Consider the following 23,271-nt stretch of genomic DNA (forward strand, 5'->3'; position numbering starts at 1 on the left):
TTTGATTCTATTTTCATGATTAAATTTGATTAAAAATATCTTCTGTTTTAAAAACCAATTTTCTTGATGAATGAATATTGCTTCTCGGTTTTGGGAACCTTTGGACTCGTAACAATATCTTCGTGGATAATGACATTGGGCCTGTTCAAAGTAGGAAATGGCTTCTACCAGCAGGAGTTTCTATTTCAGGAAAATATTGATAGGTGGCTGGCCACATACATTTCCTAAAAATTAATGCCCTCTCCCTCCCTAAACCACATTCAGTCCCATGACATCTTTCTACGTTGCATTACTGGGACCAACAAGGACCTGACCCATTTCCCATCTCTCCTTGCAATGCCAATATGGCAGTTGCCATTAAGAACTGACAAATCACATTTTAATTAAGCAAGCAAGATGAAAATCATTCTGACATCCTGCTTAAAAAAAAGAGTCAACAAACCTTCCTAATTATATAACTTCATTTTTATTTTGATTCCCATGGGGCATTAGTAAAAAATGTCCCATCAATTTGCTCACCAACTTATGAGTAAAATCATGATCCCTGTTCATGAAAACCCTAACATTCAATGTTACACAGATAATCAAGGAAGAATTCTGTAATAAAGGTGAATGAAACATTGAAAGAATTTCCCCCTTTAAAACATTGAGATTGTAGTGTACCAAGTGACGGGGCGAGGAAAAAAAGCCAAATCACTGCAACACTTGGACAGTCCAAGATGGCACGCACTCCCCTTCACTACCGAGAAGGACCCCATGCCCAGCACCATGTATGGGCTTAGGAGCCCTTCACTTCTGCGTAGCTGCCAGCTGGCCAGAGAATGATGCAACAACGTCACTGCTGGAAGTCAGGGGTACGTCACCAGAAGTGGCCGGGCCAGCGAGCAGACGTAGGGAATTTAAAACAGTAAACCCAGTCTTTGTTTTACACTCACCTTGTGTGGACGTCTCTTTATTTGGTAGCACTGCTGCAGCGGACGCTACAAATCGATAACTTCTTATTGCTGCAACCAAACAGGTCTGCAAGATACACCAAACTAAACAGAAAACATGACCAGAAATCCCAGAGATCATAAATTCAAAAGGATTGGTGAAATCTTGACTCTGTATTATTAACACCAAAGTCCCTATATTTTTCAAGGCATTCGGACAAGTAACTGAGAAACATTACATTTTAGACACATGGTACGTCAGGATCATAAGGGTTGGAGCATTATTGTTCAAGTGACACAACTTAAAAAAAATAACATCTAACTTGATGAAGAATGTGATGCTACAACAGGAAAAACGGATGGAATCAGACACATTCTATGAGCATTGGGAAGCAAAGAAAAATAGATTGGTTTTTCATCCCTTCCTTAGCGACCCAATGACCCCGACAAGTCCTCCCCGACCTGCGACCGTAGTGGAGTCCAAATGATCATCAGATTCCACAATGGTCGCAAGTCGGGGTTTTGACCCAGTGCGAGGAGCCCTGAAGTCTTAGAGCCTATTTTTAAAATCAAATGATTTGACAAACGAGAACAGAGACACAGGACACGAAAGACCCAAAATGTGCGGATCGACTCAACGCTTCGGGGTCCATCTGCTGGGGGCAACCATCTTAATTTCTGTGCGCATGCGCTTGCGCAAACGGTTCGCTGAGTTGCCCCGTCGGCACATGCAAATCAGCCGCACATGCGCGAACTCACCACGCATGCGCCAACCAGACTTGCCAAGCTCCTGCCCCCGCCCCCTCCCTCTGCAAGTTACCTCGCGGACTCCGGCCTCGCCCTGTCGGCGCCATCAGGCCTCGCACCGACGCCTCGGCTCCACTCAAACACCTGGCCGGTACCGGCCACTCCCAGGTGGGGCCCAGCGGGCTGCTGGTTGCCCGTTTTCCCTGGACCGCGCGGCTGAGGATGATCCCGGCGCCGTCGCCAACTTCTCTTTAGCGCCCGCGGAGACGCGATGGATCCCGAGCAGACGACGACGCCGCCAACGTCCCGCCTCCCCACTGCACGAGCCAATCAACCCGCGAACCTGCCCATCAATCCAACCCGACTTCAGCGTCCAATCAGATAGCAGCCCCTCCGAATCATCCCATTGGCTGGCGCAACTGAAGCAACCAATCAGTGAGCGAGCGAACACACAGGTGCACCCAATCAGCTTCGCAAGACAGAAAACAGGCAGTCGAAGGAGCAGGAGCCCCTTCAGCCCATCCATTTACAACTACCCCAACAACAATCAAAACCTTAGATTTCATAAGATCACTTTGTCCTGGCTCCAGGATTCCTCTGATCTGAAGAAATACAAGGGAGACTATTTATTCTCAATCTTTCCTTCAAATTAATTACCGCTTCCAATTTAATGTCTGTTACTTTTTTCAAAGTATCTGCATCTCAGTTCGATGCATCTGATCCCTCTACGAATGTGTATGACAGTAAACTCATCACATGTCCATGGATCCCAATTTTAAATGAACCTTCAACAGGGTAGAGAATTCCAAGGATATTACATTTTCATTAAAGACATTTCTTAAAGTCCAAGCAGCTGATCAGTTATTGGGAAATTGTGACACTTGGTGTTCAGCTCCTTTGCATTATCCTCTCTCGATCCGTGCTGCTGTGTCCCCTCATAATGTTGTAAGGCCATCTTCTTTTTTTCCAATGAGAAAGAGATCCATATTCAAACGTTCCTCCTATCACCCGGTTAAAACATCCCAGAAACAAATCTGATAATTTTTGTGCACTTCTCATTCTTCAGATAAGGAAACTGGACACATGACTCCCGATGTAAGATGAGCAAGACCATTCGATGTGAAATTGGAGTGTGCGCGCTACTGTGAAGGGTGGAAAGAAGGACACACACTCAAGAAATCAAAGTTAAAGACTCCTTTATTACACTGGCAGCTCTACTTCTATTCTCTCCCTGCTGCTGTCGACTGGAATTATGTCATATCAGCGCCGGCCTCCAATTAGTCAGTATTCCTGTCCTTGTTGATTACTGTTGTGCGGGTTGTCCCCTGGGTCGAAAGTTGTTGGTCCCTGTTGACTCTGCGTGGTCATCAGGTTCGTCAGTCATCTTGTGCACAGGGGGGATCCCAGTTAGCATGATCCCCCACCTCCCCAGAACCAGTGATTGGAGCGCTGTTCGCTGCTTTTGATCGCCTATATCTGCGTCATGGGGGCTGAGTGGAGACCAATTTGCTGGCTTGAGGTGGTCGATGGTTAAAGTCTCTTGCTTCGCAACAATATCCAGCACACTTACCGTGAAGTGTGGAATGAACGATACACACCCAAGAAGTCGAAGTCAAAGACTGGTTTGTTGAACTGGCAGCTCTGCTTATATACTCTCCCACTGCTGAGGACAGGTCTTTTGAGACGGCAGAGCCAGCCTCGGATTGGTGGGTGTTCCCACCAATGCTCATTGCTTCCCGCCGTGCAGGATGTCACCTGGGACGAAGGTTGTTGGTTCTCGTGGGATCTGCTCAGTCACTGCGTTCGTCAGCCATCTTGTGTACTGGTTTGCATCCCGGTTAGTGAGCCGCAACAACCATATATTGTGGAAGAATATGGAGCCCATATTTACAAAGGGTGGGTGTGAATATTTAAATGAAACTCTGACATTCCCTTTCTCCTTAAGGCCTCAGTTTATGAAAAGGAACATTAAAGTAATCGGCGCTCCTGTTTGGGGGGTCCCTTGTCCTCATTTTTCTTCTTTTTTTCTTTTGGCACGGGGATAGAGGGGGGATGGGGTGGTTTATGGGGGGGGGGGATTTCTTTATTCTTTCTTTTAACATGTATTTATATTTGATTTGTATTATTATTAATTGTGTGAATTCTTTGTGGATTTACAAATATTTTTTTTAAATGATCAGAAGACATTCCACTGGACCTAAAGAGGCCTAGAGCAACACTGGGGACACCCTCCTGCCGCCCACCCCCCCACCACCCCAAATATCAATGTGATCCACTACGATCATTGACAAAATCATCGAGGACCCCTTCACCCGGCCAACAGCATCATCCAGCTATTCCTGTTGGGAAAGAGATCCAGGAATTTTAGAGCCGGTACCACGAGGCCCAGGAACAGCTGCTTCCTCCAAACAGGGAGAACGTGGAACAATTGATGAGCTGCTCATACAAATACTCCTCCACTCTGCTATATATTCAACAATAGTGAGTTATTTTTCTGGACATGCTCCACATGTATTATTTGTCTGTTGTGTGAGGGCTTGGTTGTGTGTTTGCGTGTGTTTACCCCAAGAACTCTGTTTTATCAGGTCGTACTTGTGCTATCCAAGGGTAATAAATTTGAGGTTGTACTTTGGAGTGGGTGCAGAAGAGATTTCCTGGATCGGAGAAAGTATCTCATGAAGTAAAGTTGACTGAGTAGGGCTTTTCTCATCCCACTACCACCACCCACCCCCCACCACTCAGCGAAATTGACTTTATTCACAAATTATTTCCAAAGAGGAAGGCTGTTCCAAGTCTTTTCTCCTCCTCCTGTTGTATCCAGATATTCCCTTCACTACATATTGCTGCATACGTCTCTGTTTACCTTCATTGCCACCACTTTGATACCGTGTGGTTACAGCTCCCCTCTGCTGTTGGAGGAGTTCCCCTTGGTCTCAGCCTCTCAATGCCCCGGTAATGAGAGGGTTATGATCCATCCCCATAGTGCCTTCGTTTTGGCTGTGCCAAGCCTCCATCCATCCCTCAGCATGTACTCCTGCAGCCTGGAATGTGCCAGTTGGCAGCGTTCCCTCCCCAACATCTCCGCTTGCTGAAAGACTGACAGGTTTAACGTAGAACACGAGAGCACAGTACAAGCATTTCGGCCCTCGATGTTGTGCCGACCGATGTATTCCAACCAAAATAAAAATAACTAACCCCTTCCTCCCTCATAACCCTCCATTCTTCTTTCATCCATGTGACTCAGAGACTCTTAAATGCCCCGAAGGTTTCAGCCTTCACCACCACCCCAGTTCTTGGGCTCATCCTATGTCCCTGACCTGGTAGGCATACACTGTATCCCCTCCCCTTGTCACCCTCCTGCTGCCCCCACCCCGAGCCAGAGGTGAAGGTGGTTTCTCAGCCGAGGAGCATATCTGGGAGATGAACCTCAACTGCATCGAATTCAGGTTCCCGCAGATCAAAGCAGGTTCGTGGGCCAAGATGAGTGACCCGATGGTGAACTGGAGATCCAGGGGTGGTCTCCGTCCTCTGGGTCCATCCTCAATACTGTCCCCTGTCACCCACCAGGCCCATCCCCAAAGCCCCCATCTCCCACCAGGCCCATCCCCAAACCCCTCCCCTGCTGAGATCGTCCCCAAAACCCTGTTCACCCCCGATCCTGTCAATAAAGTCCCTATCCCCCACCAGTCCCGTCCCCAAAGCCTCTGTCCCCCACTGGGCCTGTCCCCAATGCTCCGCCCATTGCTTGGACTGTCCCCAGAGCTCCTGTCTCCCACCAAGACCTTAAACAAGCCACTGTCCCTCAACATGCCCAGCCCGTCCCCGCACCCCCACCCCAATTGATCTGCAACCAAAGGCCCATCGCCATCAGGTCTGTCCTCCCACCAGACCGGTTCCCTCACTGGGACCCTCTCCAATCGATCACCCATCACAACTACCCCACCCCAGTTCTTGAACCTCCCCCTTCCCCACCCACAGGCCTTGGAATCAGAGCTGCTCCTGGGACACCCAGACAGTGGAGATGTGGGGAGGGCAGTGATCCATCTCCTTCCTGGTGGCAGCATTCCATACCTTCACCAAATTGGGGAATCCCCTGACCCTTGGCACTGGGTCAATTGACCCATCTGAGCCAGGCCTCTCTCTCCCCCCACCCTGGAGAATGTGGCCCAATTCAGTTGGCTGCTACAGTACACACTGCCCTTCAACTCTTGTCCCAGGACTCCTGCTCCCACTTGTCCTTCAATGAGCTGTGTGACTACAGCCAGGAGCTTCCCCCTCCTCATTACCCTTGGCCCTGTGGGTAAGTGGGTGGGACATGACGAGGGGGTTGTAGGTCATGGAATTGGGGTAAGAAAGTTTGGGTGAAACCTGGGAAAGAGAGCGGTGATCAGCCGGCTGTGATCATCCGGTAAAGATTGTGTCAGGCATTGAAGACGGAGTCAATGCAGTCCCCTGCCGGGTCCATTCCCCACCGGGTCCATCTCCAAAACTCTCCACCAGGTCGATCCTCAATATTATCCCTCGCCGGGACCATCCACAATCATGTCTGCACTGGGTCCAACCCCAATACCGTCCCCTGCCGGATCTGTCCCAAATACCGTTCCCTGCCGGGTCCATCCCCAATCCTGTCCTCGCTGGGTCCATCCAAAATCCCGTCACCCGACAAGTCCATCCCCAATCCATTCCCCCGCTGCATCCATCCCTAATCTCTTCCCCCACTGGGTCCAACCCCAATACCGTCCACCGCCGGATCAGTCCCCAATACCATCCCCCATTGGATCCGTTACCAATCGCATCACCACCGGGTCCAAACAAAATCCAATCTCCCTCTGAGTCCGTCCACAATACCATTCCCAACTCGGTCTGTCACTAATTCTTTTGTCCAACAGGTCCTCCCACAAACCCTATTCCCCACTTTTCCCTCCCCAAAGCCCCTGACCCCCGCCAGGTCCATTCCCAAAGCCATTGTCCTTCACTGGCTGGTCCCCAAAGCCCCCGCCTCCCCACAAGACTCATCCTGAAGCCCCAGCCCTCCCCTGGGCCTGTCCCAAAGGCCCATTCCCCATCATGTCTGTCCTCCCACTGAACCGATACTCTCACTTGGCCCATCTCAAATCGATCACGCATCAGAACTGCCTCACCCCAGTTCCTGCACCTCCCCTTCCCCCACCGACAGGCCTTAGAACCTGTGCTACTCCTAGGACCCCAAGACGGTGGAGATATGGAGAGGGCAGAGGTCCAATCTCCTTGCCAGTGGCAGCATCCCAGTCCTTCACCGAGCTGGGGAGTTCCCTAAACCTTTGCACTGGGACATCTGTCCCATCTGAGCGAGTCCTCTCTCTCTCCCCACACCCTGGAGACTGTGCCCCTGTACAGCTGGCTGCCACAGTACACACTGCTCTCCACCTCTTGCCTCAGGACTCCTGCTCTCACTTGTCCTTCGACAAGCTATGTGACTACAGCCTGGACCTGCCCCTACCTCGTTACACTTGGTCCTATGGGTAAATGGGTGGAACATGACAAGGGAGTTGTAGGTGGTGGAATTGGGGTGAAAAAGTTTGGGTGAGAGCCAGGAAAGAGAGTGATGATCATCCGGCCAATGAGAGGCATTGGGGACAGAGTCACTGGGGAGGGGTCAGAGCCTCAGGGAAACAAGGGCCCTGGATTTGGTAGCAATCACAGCTCATGGAAAGTAGGAGGAAGAATCCTGGGAATCATTGAGTGTGGCAAGGTTAGCGTCGCGGTTAGAACAACGCTGTTAAGGGGGCAGCAAGCCGGGTTCAAATTTGACACTGTCTCTGGGGAGTTCTACATTCTTCCTGTGTCTGCGTGCATTTCCACCAGTTGCTCCTGGTCCTTCCACCATTTAAAATGTACCGGGGGTTGTAGGTCATTGGTGTAATTGAGTGGTTGTGGCTCATAGGCTGAAAAGGCCTGTTTCCGGGCTGCATGTGTCAATCTAAAATCACCATCTAAAATGATAGTCCAGCCTGTCATGAATTTTTTAAATATTCAATTCAAAAGACTGGTCCAGATAGACAACTCCGAAACAGTCCTTTTAGCCCATCTTTTCTGATGGCCAAGCTGCTTGCAAACAGTCCATATCCCTCTCAACCTTTTCATTCCACGGACCCATTCAACTCGCATTGCTTTGTCAATCTCACGGCCTGTGGGAAGAAATTATTTCCCTGCCTGTCAGCCTGATTTTGTTCCTCCATATCTCCTTCCTGATGGTAGTGGGTCAAAGATGCTGTGTGCTGGATGTCTGCGGGTCTAATTACAGGCCCCATCCCTGGACAGTCAGAGGCCCCTTGTCTCAAAGTCCCATCCATGTGGCCTCTCACTCAGCAATCCCTCGTCGGAACACAACTACCCCCTCCTTACCTACCTCTACCAGCCCTTAGTATCCTCATGACAGTTCCAGGCACCTGTTATGTCGACCCTTGATGACCTGCGCCAGCTCTAATTTGGACCCTGCCTCACCTAAACCATTGGAATAACCAGCGCCTTCTACCCTCGAGAGCCCGAGGGAATCCGTACCCTCAGCAGTGTCCTGCTGGTGCACAATCGAATGCCCTCCATCCCCTTCCACGGGTTCCCTGCTGTTATCAGGCTCCTGTATGGACCCCACCCTGGCAAAACTAAGAAGAAACCTGTAAAGGAACTTCATCTTTTTTTGGTATAACTGTAATTATTGCATTGGAACAAGACTTGGGTAATCGAAAAGTGTCATAAATTTGTTGTAAAACATCCTTATATATAGGAAATATATCAGCATAAAAAGATTTATAAAACTCTATAGAAAACCCATCTTCACCAGGTGCCTTTCCATTTGGCATATCTCTTATGGCCGTTTCTATTTCCTTTTCTGTAAAGGATTTATTGATTCAATTGTGGCAATTTAATATTTTTCAAAAAAGAATCTATAGCATCCTTAGTTACATCTTTACATTCTGAAGTACATAATTTTTAATAAAAATTACAAAATTCCTCATTAATTTCCTTTTGACTAAAATTAATACCCGATTTCTTTCTAATTACTGGTATAATTCTACATAATTGTTCCTTTTTTAACTGCCATGACAAAACTTTATAAGATTTCTCACCCCATTCATAAAATTTATGTTTAGTTCGGTTCATTAAACATTCAAACCGATAAGTTTGTAATTCATTATATTTAAATTTTAAATTAGTTAACTGATTCTTTTGCGTTTCAGTAGCATTTTTTTTGAAATTCTTTTTCAGTAACAGTTATCTTTTTCTCTAAATCTTCAATCTCTTTAATTCTCTCTTTCTTTACTTTAGAAGCATAACTAATAATTTGACCTCGTAAAAAAGCTTTCATTGCATCCAATAAAACAAATTGACTAGAAACAGAATTAGTATTATTACTAATAAAAACCTCAATTTGTTGTTTTAAATAACTAATAAATTCCGTTTTTTGCAGTAACATAGTATTGAATCTCCATCTTGGAGCTCTCTGAACATCCTGTCAACTCTGATATTCTAATAATAATAATCAATGGTCCGAAACCAGTCTTGCCTTATAATCCACAGATGTAACCCTATCCTGCAAATGTGCTGAAATTAAAAAATAATCAATTCTAGAAATCATTCTGTTTTCAAAAGAGAGGATACAAATAATCTCCCAAGGATGTTGGGAAACATAGAGACTAATGCAAGGGAGGAACTGAAAGAAATCAGTATCTCTAAGGACATGGTCTTGAGAAATTTATGGGATTGAAGGCAGATAAATCCCAAGGGCCTGAAAATCTACATCCTAGGGTACTTAAGGAAGTGGCCATTCAGATAGCAGATGCTTTAAGAATTATTTTCCAGAACTCAATAGACTCAGGATCAGTGCCCATGGATTGGAGGGTAGCTAATGTTACCCCACTATTTAAAAAGGGGGGTAGAGAAAAAGCAGGGAATTATAGGCCGTAGAGCCTTACTTCAGTAGTGAGCAAAATTATGGAATCCATTATTAAGGAGGTAATAGCGGAGCATATGACTAGCAGAGAAGGGATCGGACAGAGTCAACATGGATTTACAAAACGTAAATCGTGTTTGACAAATCTATTGGAATTCTTTGAGATGGTGACAGGTAAAATAGATGGGGGAGAGCCAGTGGATGTGGTGTACCTGGACTTCCAAAAGGCCTTCAATAAGGTCCCGCATAAACGACTGGCTTCCAAAATCAAGGCTCATGGGATTGGGGGCAAAGTATTGATGTGGATTGAGAACTGGCTGGCAGGTAGAAGACAGAGAGTTGGGATAAATGGCTTGTTTTCTGAGTGGCAGGCGGTGACCAGTGGGGTGCCACAGGGATCTGTACTGGGACCCCAGCTGTTCACAATTTACATTAATGATCTGGATGAGGGGATTGGTTTTAATATCTCCAAATTTGCAGATGACACTAAGCTAAGAGGGGTTGTGTGCACGGAAGAGGGGGTCAGGAAGCTCCAGTGTGATTTGGATAAATTGAGGGACTGGGCAGATACATGGCAAATGCACTATAATGTGGATAAATGTGAGGTTATCCACTTTGGTAATACAAACCGGAGGACAGATTACTATTTGAATGGCAATAGATTAAGAGATGGGGAAGTGCAGAGAGACCTAGGGGTACTTGTACACCAGTCTCTGAAGGCGAGCATGCAGGTACAGCAGGCGGTTAAAAAGGCAAATGGTATGTGGCCTTCATATAAAGAGGGTTTGAGTACAGGAACAAGGATACCTTACTGCAGCTGTACAGGGCCTTGGTGATACCCCACCTGGAGTAATGTGTGCAGTTTTGGTCACCTTATCTAAGGAAGGATGTTCTTGCAATGGAGGGAGTGCAGAGGCGATTCACCAGGCTGATTCCTGGAATGGCAGGAAAGACTTATGAGGAAAGATGGAGCAAATTGAGATTGTACTTGCTGGAGTTTAGAAGATTGAGAGGGGATCTCATAGAGACATATAAAATTCTGGCAGGACTGGACAGAATGGATGCAGATGGGATGTTTCCAAGGATGGGAAAATCCAGAACCCGGGGCCATGGTTTGAGGATAATAGGCAAACCATTTAGGACCGAGATGAGGAGGAATTTCTTTACCCAGATGGTGGTGAATCTGTAGAATTCATTGCCACAGAGGGCAGTAGAGGCAGGTTCATTAAATATATTTAAGAGGGAATTAGATATATTTCTTCAGTATAAGGGTATTAAAGGTTACGGAGAGAAAGCGGGGACGGGGTACAGAACTTTAAGATCAGCCATGATCTCGTTGAATGGCGGAGCAGGCTCGAAGGGTCGAATGACCTACTCCTGCTCCTATCTTCTATGTTTCTATGTTTCTATCCCCATTATACCTACACCTCACTGTGATCCTGTATATACATCACTGTTAAACCTTTTAACTGCTCTGAACCCAGTGTCACAGTTTCTGTCCCAGTCTACCGTACATCACCATTAAACGTTCTCCACACTGTGAACACAGTGTCACTGAATATGCAACAGTGTGACGTGAATCATCGTTAAACTTCTTCCCCACTGTGAACCTGTTGTCACAGTATCTGCCACAGTTTATTGTACATCACTCTTAAACCTTCTCACTACTGTGAACTCGGTGTCACAGTACCTGCCTCTGTCTACTGTATATCACTGTTAAACTTTCTCCCCACTGTGTAACTGGTGTCACAGTATCTGGCTCAGTCTACCGTACATCACCGTTGATCTATCTCTCAACTGTTAATCCAGTGACACTGTATTTGCCATATTATATCGTACATCACCATTAAACCTTTTCCCCATTGTTGACTTGATGCCACAGCATCTGCTGTTGTTTATTGTACATCACTGTTAACCTTTCTCATTGCTGTGAACCCAGTGTTACAGTATCTGCCACAGTATATCGTACATCACTGATGAACCTTGTTCCTTCAATATTTCCGAATAAAAATAAGGTCAGATTCTGCGGAAAAATATCTCCTATAACTTGTTCCATTAATATTGTAATTCTCCCCAAAAAGATCTTGCATTAGGACAAAGATAAGTTGAATGCAAGAAAGTTGCAACATCTTCACCACACCTAAAACATTGATCTGATAATTCTGATTTTATTCTATTCAATTTCACTGGTGAAAGAAGTAACTGTGGAAAAAAAACTAGTTGTGAATTCCTTCCTCACTGCTGCAGTGTGGAACTCTGGTCAATAGTTCCAGACTGCTGAGTTGAAGTGAATTAATGCAACTCCCCTGGATCATGTGATCTCTATTGGAAATCAGCTTCCTGAGGAGCTTTTCAAATCCAATAGCCTGAATCACCTGACTCGAGGTGCAGCTTTCAGATAAAATCCTTGCTGACATCTGCTGACATGACTGATGTAAAAACAATTATACTGAACTAATTTATGTCTTGCATTGAGATCCTTATACGGATGTCCCCATATTTGCCAATCAATTAAATTATTCAGATCCATTTCCCACCTTTGTCTCAACTTATGAACTCCTCATTTAAAAGTTCCTACTTGTAATAAAGATGACATCATCAAATATTTTTTTTTAACAATTCCTCTTATGAAGAATTTCTATTTCAGTACAACATGGTTGGTCCTAACTTATCCTTCAAATATGCTCTAAGTTGGAAATAGCAAAAAAACTTGCGATGAGTATACGATATTTATTTCTCAGTTGCTCAAATGACATTAATTGACCCCTTTCATAACAATCTTCAACATTTATAATTCCCTTACGAAACCCGCTATCCAGAAATTGATGATCCTTTGAAAAAGAAATGAGGATTTTGAATCAAAGCAATTCTGGGTGATGTACATCCACTTACACCAATTACATCATTTATTTTATTCCATATATTAATCAAATGTTTCAACAATTGTGTATCTTTATCACCAACCATTAATTTTGATTCCCAGTTGTACATAAATTCTTCTGCTTTTCCCTTTCCTATTTTATTTGATTCTATTTTAACCCTTTCAAATAAAGAAGCAAGAAATCTCATTTGAGCTGCTCCATAACAATTTTTAAAATGAGGAAGCTGCAGTCCTCTCAATGCAGAATTTCCATTGGGTTATTTGTAACATGGGATTCAATCGGAAATGGGTTCATGTGACATAAAACCACGATGCAGACTGTTTTCTAAGAATGGAATGCAAGAGGAGGGTTGTCTAGGTCTCCAGCAGGATATAGATCACAAGATATAGGAGCAGAAGTAGGCCCGTTGAGTCTGTTCCACCATTCTTCCACTCAGCCCCACTGCCCAGCTCTCTCCCCGTTACCCTTAATTCTTTGACATATCAAATACCTGTTAATCTCTGCCTTAAATACATCCAATGACCTCACATGGGTTTCACGACCCATTGACAAAATCAATTTTTCCACATTTATTTTAAATTGACACCCTTTTATCCAGAAATTATGCTCTCCTGTCCTAGAATCCCCTACCAATGGAAACATCTTTGCCATATGTACTCTGTCCAGGCCTTCCAGCATTTTAAATGCCTCTGAGGTCCCCCTTATCCTTCTGTACTCCAACTAGTACAGTCAAAGACATGTACGGTTACATGATATTATGTCTTGTTGATATTTACCACTCGGGAAGGTTCTTGTTGGTTTTCAGATAGAGGTTTGTTGTTCAGGGAAGAATTAATGTTTTTGTGATTCAACGTACCAGCATCTGAAGTCTGTTATCTCTTCAGAAAAGCTTGATAGCTTTAGCATGGAGCAGAGCTGAGCCACGACTTTGCAGGTATTTAAGGGAGTGTGTGGGCAGGGTTTGTTCTGGACCAACAATCTCACCAAATGACTCTGCTTGAAATCAAGATTCAAACCATTTTGAGGAATACAACAGGAATTGTTCAACAAGAGCCTGGTGTTCCCTGAGGAGTTTTCTTTCAATAGTGGAAATGATTTTTTTTTTAAAGCCTGTTAATATTCCTGATACCGATCTTTGTATTTAACTTTCAGGTTGCTATCTGTTGTTAACTTGGAGGCCTTTAATGGGGTGACTGGGTGGAATTTTTGCTTTAACCAAGCAGTTCTCTTGCAATTTTCCAGCTGTTCGATGCAATTCAGTTGCTTGCAAGTTTAGCAAGTGGGATTTTGATGTGAAATTGCAACTCACAGCGTCATTTTTGTGTTTGAAAATGCCAATGTGAAAATTTTAACTTTGGTCTCCTTGGTTTGCTTAAGTTTACAGAGGAGACGTTGGGTCAAGCTGAGAAGACAGAGTTGGATGCCCATTTGGCGAATCGGGTGGGCAAAGCATTAAACACAAAACGAGGGGCTGAAAAAATAATGAAGCAGACTGAAGTGCCGTTGAACCAAACCCAGGTAAAGAATTTCATTTTGTGCAGTCTACTTAAGAGACCAAACGATTTGGGCTTTTAGTGGTGACCTATTTAAATGAACAAAATCTGATTAGAATTGAAGTTTATGGAATGTTTGGAAGTTAATGTTTATAATTACGATAAATGAACAAATAAATGAGCCTGGTATAACAGTATCTGCCTCTCTCTACTGTACATCACCGTTAAACCTTCTCCCCAATATGAACCTGATGTCAAAGTATCTGACACTGTTAATCGTACATCAATGTTAAACCTTCTCACGAATGTGAATCCTGTCTCAAAGTTTCTGCCTCAGTCTATCGTACATCACTGTTAAACTTTCTCCCCCCTGTGAACCTGGTGTAATAGAATCTGCCTCAGTCTACCGTCCATCACCGTTAAACCTTCTCCCCACTGTGAACCTGGTGTCACGGTATATATCTGAATTTACAGTATATCACCGTTAAACCTTCTCCCCCCTGTGAACCTGGTGTAATAGAATCTGCCTCAGTCTACAGTCCATCACCGTTAAACCTTCTCCCCACTGTGAACCTGGTGTCACGGTATATATCTCAATTTACAGTATATCACCATTAAACATTCTCCCCGTAAACCTGGTGTCACAGTATCTGCCTCAGTCTACCGTACATCACCGTTAAACCTTCTCACTATTGTGAACTTGGTGTCACAGTATTGATCTCAGTCTATCGTATATCACTGATAAACCTCTTCCCCACTGTGCACCCGGTGTCACGGTATCCATCTCAATTTACCGTACATCACTGTTAAACATTCTCCCCAATGTGAACATGATGTCACAGTATCTGACACAGTTTTAAGTCAATCACTGTTAAACCTTCTTACTCCTGTGGAATCCATCTCACATTTTCTGCCTCAGTCTACCGTTCATAAACATTAAACCTTTTCCTCCTGTGAACCTGGTGTTAAAGTATCTCCCTCAGTTTAATGTACATGACCATTAAGCCTTCTTACTGCCCTGAACTCAGTGTCACAGTATATGCCAAAGTCTACTGTACTTTACCGTTAAAACATCTCCCCACTCTGAACCTGGTGTCGCAGTATCTCACACAGTTTATCGTACATGACTGTTGAACCTTGTTAATGTTGTGAACCCATTGTCTCATTATCTCTTATCAGTCTACCATACATCATCGTTTAACCTTTACACATCTGTGAATGGGTGTCACTGTATCTGACACAGTTTATCGTAGATTACTGTTAAACCTTTTCACTGCTGTGAACCCAGCGTCACAGTAACTGTCTCAGTCTACCGTACATCATCGTTGAACTTTATCCCCACTATGCACCTGGTGTCACATTATCTACTTCAACATACCGTAGATCACCGTTAAACCTTCTCCCCATGAGAACCTGGTATCACAGTATCTGACACAGTTTATCGGACATTTCTTTTCAACTTTCTCACTTCTGTGAACCCAGAGTCACAGTAACTGTCTCAGTCTACCATACATCATTGTTGATCATTCTCCAGCTGTGAACCTGGTGGCAGAGTATCTGCCTCAGTCTCCCGTATATCACCATTAAACCTTCTCCCCAATGTGAACCTGGTGTCACTGTATCTGCCTCAGTCTACCATACATCACCGTTAAACATTATCCCCATTGTGCACCTGGTATCACTTTATCTACCTCAACATACCGTACATCACCATTAAACCTTATTCTCATGTGAACCTGGTGTCACAGTATCTGACACAGTTCATAGTATATCACTGTAAAACCTTCTCACAATTGTGAATCCTACTATAAAATAATGCACCCCTTCTAAGTCTCGCTGTATTCAAATCCCACCTATTTTAAAAATTCCAAAAAAAAGAGAAAAATCAATCCCAAAACAAGTTACTCAAAAGTAGTAGCCCCCTAAAAATCTGGGTATGGTAAAGTCCACAAGTGGCAGGTGACTAAAGGACTCAGTGTCACCCACCCCCAGTCAGACTTTCACAAAGTCCTGAAACAAAAACATTCAACCCAGTGATTCCAGTCCCACTGATTGTTCAGGATCTTCAATATCGAGAAGACTTTGCGTCAATTCAACTTTTTTCCCATTCTTTCCATATTTTCCAATCTTTTCATTTTCATTCCCATTGACCCTTCTCTTCGGTGACAATGGTGACGATCACCCATTTCCTCGAACATCTGACAATGAATTAGCAAATATTAAAGGATCATGGTCATCATCAAAAAACAGAGATTGAAAATTCCCATAAAATCTTTCAATACTGCCGCATAACGAAAAGCAAATTTTTATCCCTTTCGCCACAATACTTCTTAGGCTGAATTAAATTCTCAATCTCTTCTGATAATTTCTTGACTCAGATCTGCATTAAAAAAACCCTATTATTTTGAACCATTATTGGAGCCTGATTTTGCCGTGTTTTCTGCACCACCAATCGGAGGATCATCTCTCTGTCTTGATATTTAAAACAGCGAATCTAAACTGCTCGTGGTAATTGGCCTGGAAACGGTTTCTTCCTTAACTCTCTGTTCGCTCGATCTAATTCCAGTCCATCTGGAACAAATTAGCTGCCCTACACTTCTGGGATCCATTTCTTCAAAACCTTCACTGGATCCGAACCTTCCATATCTTCTGGAAAACCTACTATCTTAACATTATTTCTACGACTTTGGTTTTCTAATGAGTCAAACTTCTTCAATAATTCCTTCTTCTGAATCCCCCAATCTACAAAAGGATCTTCCACTATTTCCATTTTTTCTCTATTACGCTCCACTTGACTCTTGCATTCAAGAAAGCCTCCTCAATCTTTTTAAAATGATTTTGCACAGTATCCACTGATCGTGTCCATCTCGTAACATCACTCTTAACTACATTAATATCTTGCTTCATAAAAGTTATTTCTTCACACACAGTGTTCATTTTAGTTTTCATTTCTGAAAATCCTTGAGTCATCTGATGAGTCATTTGCATTGATATATTTGACATATCTTCCATGAGCTGAGCAATCCCTTCCAGAATTGGAAACACAGAATCCAGTCCAGGATCCATCACCTCCATTTGAGGCTGACCTTCTTTTGCCACAGTCCCCAGTTCTTCAAATTCTAATGAAGTTGAGCATCTTCTTCCTCCATAGCAATAGGTCCTCTTCTGGAGCTGCTGCAGGTCTGGACACCTGGCACAGTGTGCCGACCTCGTCAGTTCACCGTCGCTCAGGCTCCCCCACATCCCACACCTTCTCCAAAGGTTTGTGGACCCTCGACACACTGTGCATGCCCGGTAGGGCCACCGACTGCACAGGTGCGTCTTCTGATGTTACACTGTACCTCTCCTGACCACCAGGCAATGCTGCAGGCTCACGTGCCTGTCCTCATTCAGCTGGCTCGCCCTCACGCCTGTGTTCACGAGTGCACAAGTCGAAACCGCTGAACTCATCGCTAAGCTGGCGCCGACGAAATACTTAGCCGGGCAGGAGTCGTCTGAGGCTTGGGGACTCCAGTCGACAACTCCGTTGCTTCAACTTGAATTCGGCCTCAATTCTTCAACTCTTTTGTAAGGTAATTTCTTCTGGAACTGAGTTTTCGATTTTTTCACATTTGTAGCTATTTTGATCCTCCACAATTCCAAAGCCTATAAACAGTATTTTTAATCACTTTTACAACTTTTAAAATCGAGCATTTAATAGTCTAACTGGGGATGGGTGGAACCACACGTCTACCCTCTGCGCCATCTTGTCACAGTATCTGACACAGTTTATAGTAAATCACTGTTAAACCTTCACATTACTGTGAATGCTGTCTCTTAGCTTATGCCTCAATCTAGCGTTCATCAACGTTAAACCTTCTCCCCCTGTTAACTTGGTGTTAAAGTATCAGCCTAAGTTTACCACACATCACCATTAAACCTTCTCCCCATTGTGAGTCCAGTTTTACTGTATCTGCCACAGTTTATCGTACATCACTATTATACCTTCTCACTACTGTGAACTCGGTGTTACAGAGCCTGCCAGTCTCCCGTACATCACCAGTAAACCTTCTCCTCAATGTGAGCCTGGTGTTACTGTATCTGCCACTGTTTAGTGTACATCATCATTAAAATTTCTCCCCAATATGAAGCTGGTGTCACTTTATTCGCCAAAGGTTATCGTACAACTCTGTTAAACATTTTCCCCACTATGAACCCGGTGTACAGTAACTGTCTCAGTTTCCCATACATCGCCAATAAAGCTTTTTTTTCCCACTCTGAGCCCAATATCAATGTATCTACGTAGTCTCCTGTACATCACCATTAACCTCCTCCCCACTGTGAACCAGGTTTCACAGTATCTGCCACAGTTTATTGTACATCATTTTTAAACCTTCTCACCACTGTAAACCTGGAGTCACAGAATCTGCCTTATTCTACCATACATCTCTGTTTAACCTTCTCAGGACTGTGAACACAGTGTCATAGTATCTGCCAAAGTCAACTGTACATCACCGTTAAACATTCTCCCCACGTTGACCCATTTTTCACTGTTTTTGCCACCATTTATCGTACATCACAGTTCAGCCTTCTCCCCGCTGTAAACTTGGAATCACAGTATATTCCACAGTTTATTGTACATCACTGTTAAACCTTCTCACTACTGAAAACTTGGTGTCACAGTATCTACCAAAGTCTACTGTATATCACCGTTAAATATTCTCCCAACTGTGAACCTGGTGTAACAGTGTCTGATACAGTTTATCGTACATTACTGTTGAACCCGCCAGATAAGCTCCAGATAGCGAAAGAGGAGTTCTCGCATCTGCAGGAACTGGGGATCATTCGTCGCTCCGACAGTCCTTGGGCCTCGCTGCTCCACCTTTTCCCAAAAGCCTCCGATGGCTGGCGACCCCGCATAGATTATCGACGGCTTAATGACACGACAGTACCTGACCGTTACCCCATCCCTCACATTCAGGACTTTATGGCCAATCTGCATGGTGTGAGAGTATTCTCCAAGGTCGATCTGGTGTGCGTGTATCATCAAATCCCATTGCACCCCGAGGACATCCCCAAAACGGCCATCATCACCCCCTTTGGCTTGTTCGAATTTTTATGCATGCCTTTCAGGCTCAAGAACACCGCCCAGACCTTCCAGCACCTCATGAATACGGTGCGCAGGGATTTGAATTTCGTGTTCATTTATCTGGATGACATTCTTGTCGCCAGCAGAGACTGGGCACAACACAAGTCTCACCTGCACACCTTCTTCTCCCGACTGGCCGAATTCAGCCTAATGATCAGCCTGGCCAAATACCAGTTTTGTGCAGAAGAAAATTTGGATGGGATGAAACTAATCCAGAATCCATTACACAAGATTGGAAAAATTAGATTGAGCGTCTTCAAATACTTGGAAGTTTTGACGTCAACAGACTTTGGAGTGGCCACATTTGCTCAGTTACACCATTTTTCTGATGTAAGTGAAGATGGTTTTGATCCTGTCAGTTACTGAGTCCTGTGAAATAACCAGGTGCGAGTAGATGGTGGATTTGTAATGGGAAAAGCCAGAGTGGCTCCATTAAAGTCAGTCACAAGACCTTGAATGGAATTGACTGTTGCTACTGTGGTGAGCAAAATGGACGCTATGTTAAGAAGAGAATTACAGATGGAGTTAGCAGATCCTGTGTTTTGGACTGATAGAACATCAGTGCTTAAATATATTAATAATGAAATCATGAGGTTTCATCTCTTTGTGACTAACAGAGAGAATGAAAACCTGGACAACAACAAATGGCAGATTTACCACAGGACAGAGTTTCACCTGATGAATTCCCATTTACATCTGTGGACATTGATTATTTTGGTCCTTTGCAAGTAAAGTGAGGACGAAGTGTTGAAAAACGATATGGAGTTATTTTCACTTGTTTGACTATGAGAGCAATTCATATTGAAGCAGCGTCATTGCTTGATACAGACTCTTTTATTAATGTTCTTTGGTGTTTTATTCCTAGACGTGGTCAAGTAAAAGAATTATGTTCTGATAATGGATCTAAATTGAAAGGAGCTGAACGAGAATTATGAAAAGTTATTCAAAATTGGAATCAACATCAAATTCCTGATGCATTAATTCAGAAAGACTTCCAGGCCTGGAAGTCAGCCTGAAGAAAACTGAGGTCCTCCATCAGCCAGCTCCCCACCATGACTACCAGCCCCCCCACATCTCCATCGGGCACACAAAACTCAAAACGGTCAACCAGTTTACCTATCTCGGCTGCACCATTTCATCAGATGCAAGGATCGACAATGAGATAGACAACAGACTCGCCAAGGCAAATAGCGCCTTTGGAAGACTACACAAAAGAGTCTGGAAAAACAACCAACTGAAAAACCTCACAAAGATAAGCGTATACAGAGCCGTTGTCATACCCACACTCCTGTTCGGCTCCGAATCATGGGTCCTCTACCGGCACCACCTACGGCTCCTAGAACGCTTCCACCAGCGTTGTCTCCGCTCCATCCTCAACATCCATTGGAGCGCTCACACCCCTAACGTCGAGGTACTCGAGATGGCAGAGGTCGACAGCATCGAGTCCACGCTGCTGAAGATCCAGCTGCGCTGGATGGGTCACGTCTCCAGAATGGAGGACCATCGCCTTCCCAAGATCGTATTATATGGCGAGCTCTCCACTGGCCACTGTGACAGAGGTGCACCAAAGAAAAGGTACAAGGACTGCCTAAAGAAATCTCTTGGTGCCTGCCACATTGACCACCGCCAGTGGGCTGATAACGCCTCAAACCGTGCACCTTGGCGCCTCACAGTTTGGCGGGCAGCAGCCTCCTTTGAAGAAGACCGCAGAGCCTACCTCACTGACAAAAGGCAAAGGAGGAAAAACCCAACACCCAACCCCAACCAACCAATTTTCCCTTGCAACCGCTGCAATCGTGTCTGCCTGTCCCGCATCGGACTGGTCAGCCACAAACGAGCCTGCAGCTGACGTGGACTTTTTACCCCCTCCATAAATCTTCGTCCGCGAAGCCAAGCCAAAGAAGAAGAAGAATTCAGAAAGAAGTTAATTGGATATTTAATCCACCCATAGTTATGGGTGTGGTACGGGTAAGGGTTAGTTGGTTGTGGAGAACGTTAACAAAGGTCTGTACTGGGCAATACTGGGCAGCAATGCTTAATGTTGTAATGGATGCGGAAGCTCTGGGAAGGGGTAAGGGAGGGACTGGCCAGGAAGTCTGCAGATGCTGGGGCCGAGGGCAATGCACAAACATGCTGGGGAAACTCATGAATAGTTTTGTGAGGAGCAGATCCTGCATCACGAGTCAAATTGAGTATTTCGAGAAGGTGTCAACGGAAATAGATGAAGGTCAAGGTCTGTATGTGCTGCACGTGGATTTTAGTAAGGTGCTTGACAAGGTCGTCACAGTGGCCTCATTTAGAACGTCAGGAGGCATGGGATCCATGGAGCCTTGGCTGTGTGGATTCAGAATTGGCTTGTCTGCAGAAAACAGAGGGTAGTAGTAGATGGAACAATGACTAGTGGCGCTCCAAAGGGATCTGCTCTGGGACCCCTGCTCTTTGTGATTTTTATGAATGATGATGGGAGTGGAAGGGTGGGTACGTCAGGGGATGACACAGAGGTAGAGATGTTGTAGACAGTGTAGAAGGTTGTCATAGGTCATCCAGTTTGCAGAGAAGTGACAGATAGAGTTGAATCCTGGAAATACAGATGTACTTAAACAAGCAACTGGTACAGGTTTATTTCCATAGTCATTTTCAAGGGCATGAATAAAAGTTATTCCAAAGAAGGTTGGAGACCCATTAAACTTAGCTTCAAATAGACCAATATCTTTATTGAATGTGGATTACAAGAACGTGAGGGCAGAGCACTTGGTTAATGGCAGGATTATGAACAGTGTGCAGGACTGAGATATATTTAGATCCTGCGCCATAAATCGCTCAAGGTTGCTGTGCAAATTGAGAGGGAGTTTAAGATGGTGTATTGTGTGCTGGCCTTCAGGAGTCAGGGAATTGAGTTCAAGAACTGAGATGTAATGTTGCAGATGTATAAAATTCTAGTCAGACCACACTTGGAATATTTGTGCATTCCTGGGGCGAGAATACCAGAGGACGTCTAAATAAGGTGAGATGAGGGAACTTTAGACAAGATGTGAGGGGGATATTTTATTCACACAGAATGTAGTGGGTGGCTGGAATACATTGCCAGGGGTGGTACTGGAGGCTCATCCAAAAAAGGCACAAAAAAGATTTTAATATAGGGACAGGAATAAAAGAAAAACAGAAGGTACTGGTGAGAGGGAGGGAAGAGTAATATTGTTGTGGGGTAGGTTCAGATGGGTCAGCTGAAGGGACTCAACTGATCCATCCATGATTTGTCCAGCATCTTGCTGCCATGTCATGGTGAACCAGGGTGTTGCCTGATGGAGACACGGTACTCTGAGCTCTGCAGATATAGATTGTGGTTTTCTCCATAACACACTTCCTTAGGTGAAGCAGAGGAAGAGAAAGGCCCTAGTGTGCAGGGGTAGGGAGGGGGGTGATGGGGGAAGAGTTGGGGCCCTCCAAAGTCATCGTGATCAGGCCTCGGAGACGGCATCTCTATCACTCGTATTTCTCTTCCCAGGAGAAGGAGCGATCTCAGAGACAAGACACGAGTCCAGAAGAACATTACATCCCAGCTGAACAGAGGACGGACAACATCATGATGGCCTGAACCCCTCCCCTTCTCCCTCTGACACTGCCAACTCCATTCCCCACCTCTTCCATATCCTTTCACCCACTTCCCCCCCAGCCCCCATTTCTCCCCTACCTCTCCTCCATTCCAACCCCCTCCCACTCACCTTCCCCTTCACCTACCCTCACACCTATGCCCTAAACTCAGCCCTCCTCCCTGCACCTCCCCTTCCCCTCTCCTTTCCCCCTCCCCTTCGCCTCCTCCCCTTCACCTCCTACCCTTCCCCTCCTCCCCTTCCCCTCCTCCCCTTCCCATCCCCTTCCCTTCCTACCCCTAACTTAGGGGAAGGAGGGATAGGGGATGGGGGTAGGAGAAAGTGGGTAGTGAGAGGGTAGGGGTAGGTAATGGGGTAGTGGTATGGGGTGCGGGTATGGGGTAGGGTTAGGGGAAGGGGGTAGGTATAGAGGATAGGGGTAGGGTTTAGTTTAAGGTTGGGGAAGGTGGGTAGAACTAAGATAAGGGTCACGGACGGGTAGAGGTACAGTTAGGTTTAGAGTTAGGAGATGTGGGCTCGGGTTAGGTCGAGGTTTAGGGTTAGGTTTA

General features: G+C 45.0%; 2 long non-coding RNA genes across 2 annotated transcripts in view; one reads left to right on the top strand and one right to left on the bottom strand.

Annotated features, from left to right (window-relative positions):
* Positions 1–2,023, bottom strand: part of LOC138746362 (uncharacterized) — a 53,037-nt gene extending 51,014 nt beyond the window's left edge. Inside the window, exon 1 of the long non-coding RNA XR_011346902.1 lies at positions 1,753–2,023. This is a non-coding gene — a long non-coding RNA (uncharacterized lncRNA). The remainder of the gene's footprint in view (positions 1–1,752) is intronic.
* LOC138746361 (uncharacterized) lies at positions 1,741–23,052 on the top strand. The gene is made up of 4 exons (XR_011346901.1): positions 1,741–3,575; positions 3,860–4,160; positions 13,869–14,009; positions 22,618–23,052. It is a non-coding gene; the product is annotated as an uncharacterized lncRNA (long non-coding RNA).
* The last annotated feature ends 219 nt before the right edge of the window (positions 23,053–23,271 follow it).

Source organism: Narcine bancroftii, chromosome 11 (assembly GCF_036971445.1).
Source record: "Narcine bancroftii isolate sNarBan1 chromosome 11, sNarBan1.hap1, whole genome shotgun sequence".
Classification (NCBI taxonomy): Eukaryota; Metazoa; Chordata; class Chondrichthyes; order Torpediniformes; family Narcinidae; genus Narcine; species Narcine bancroftii.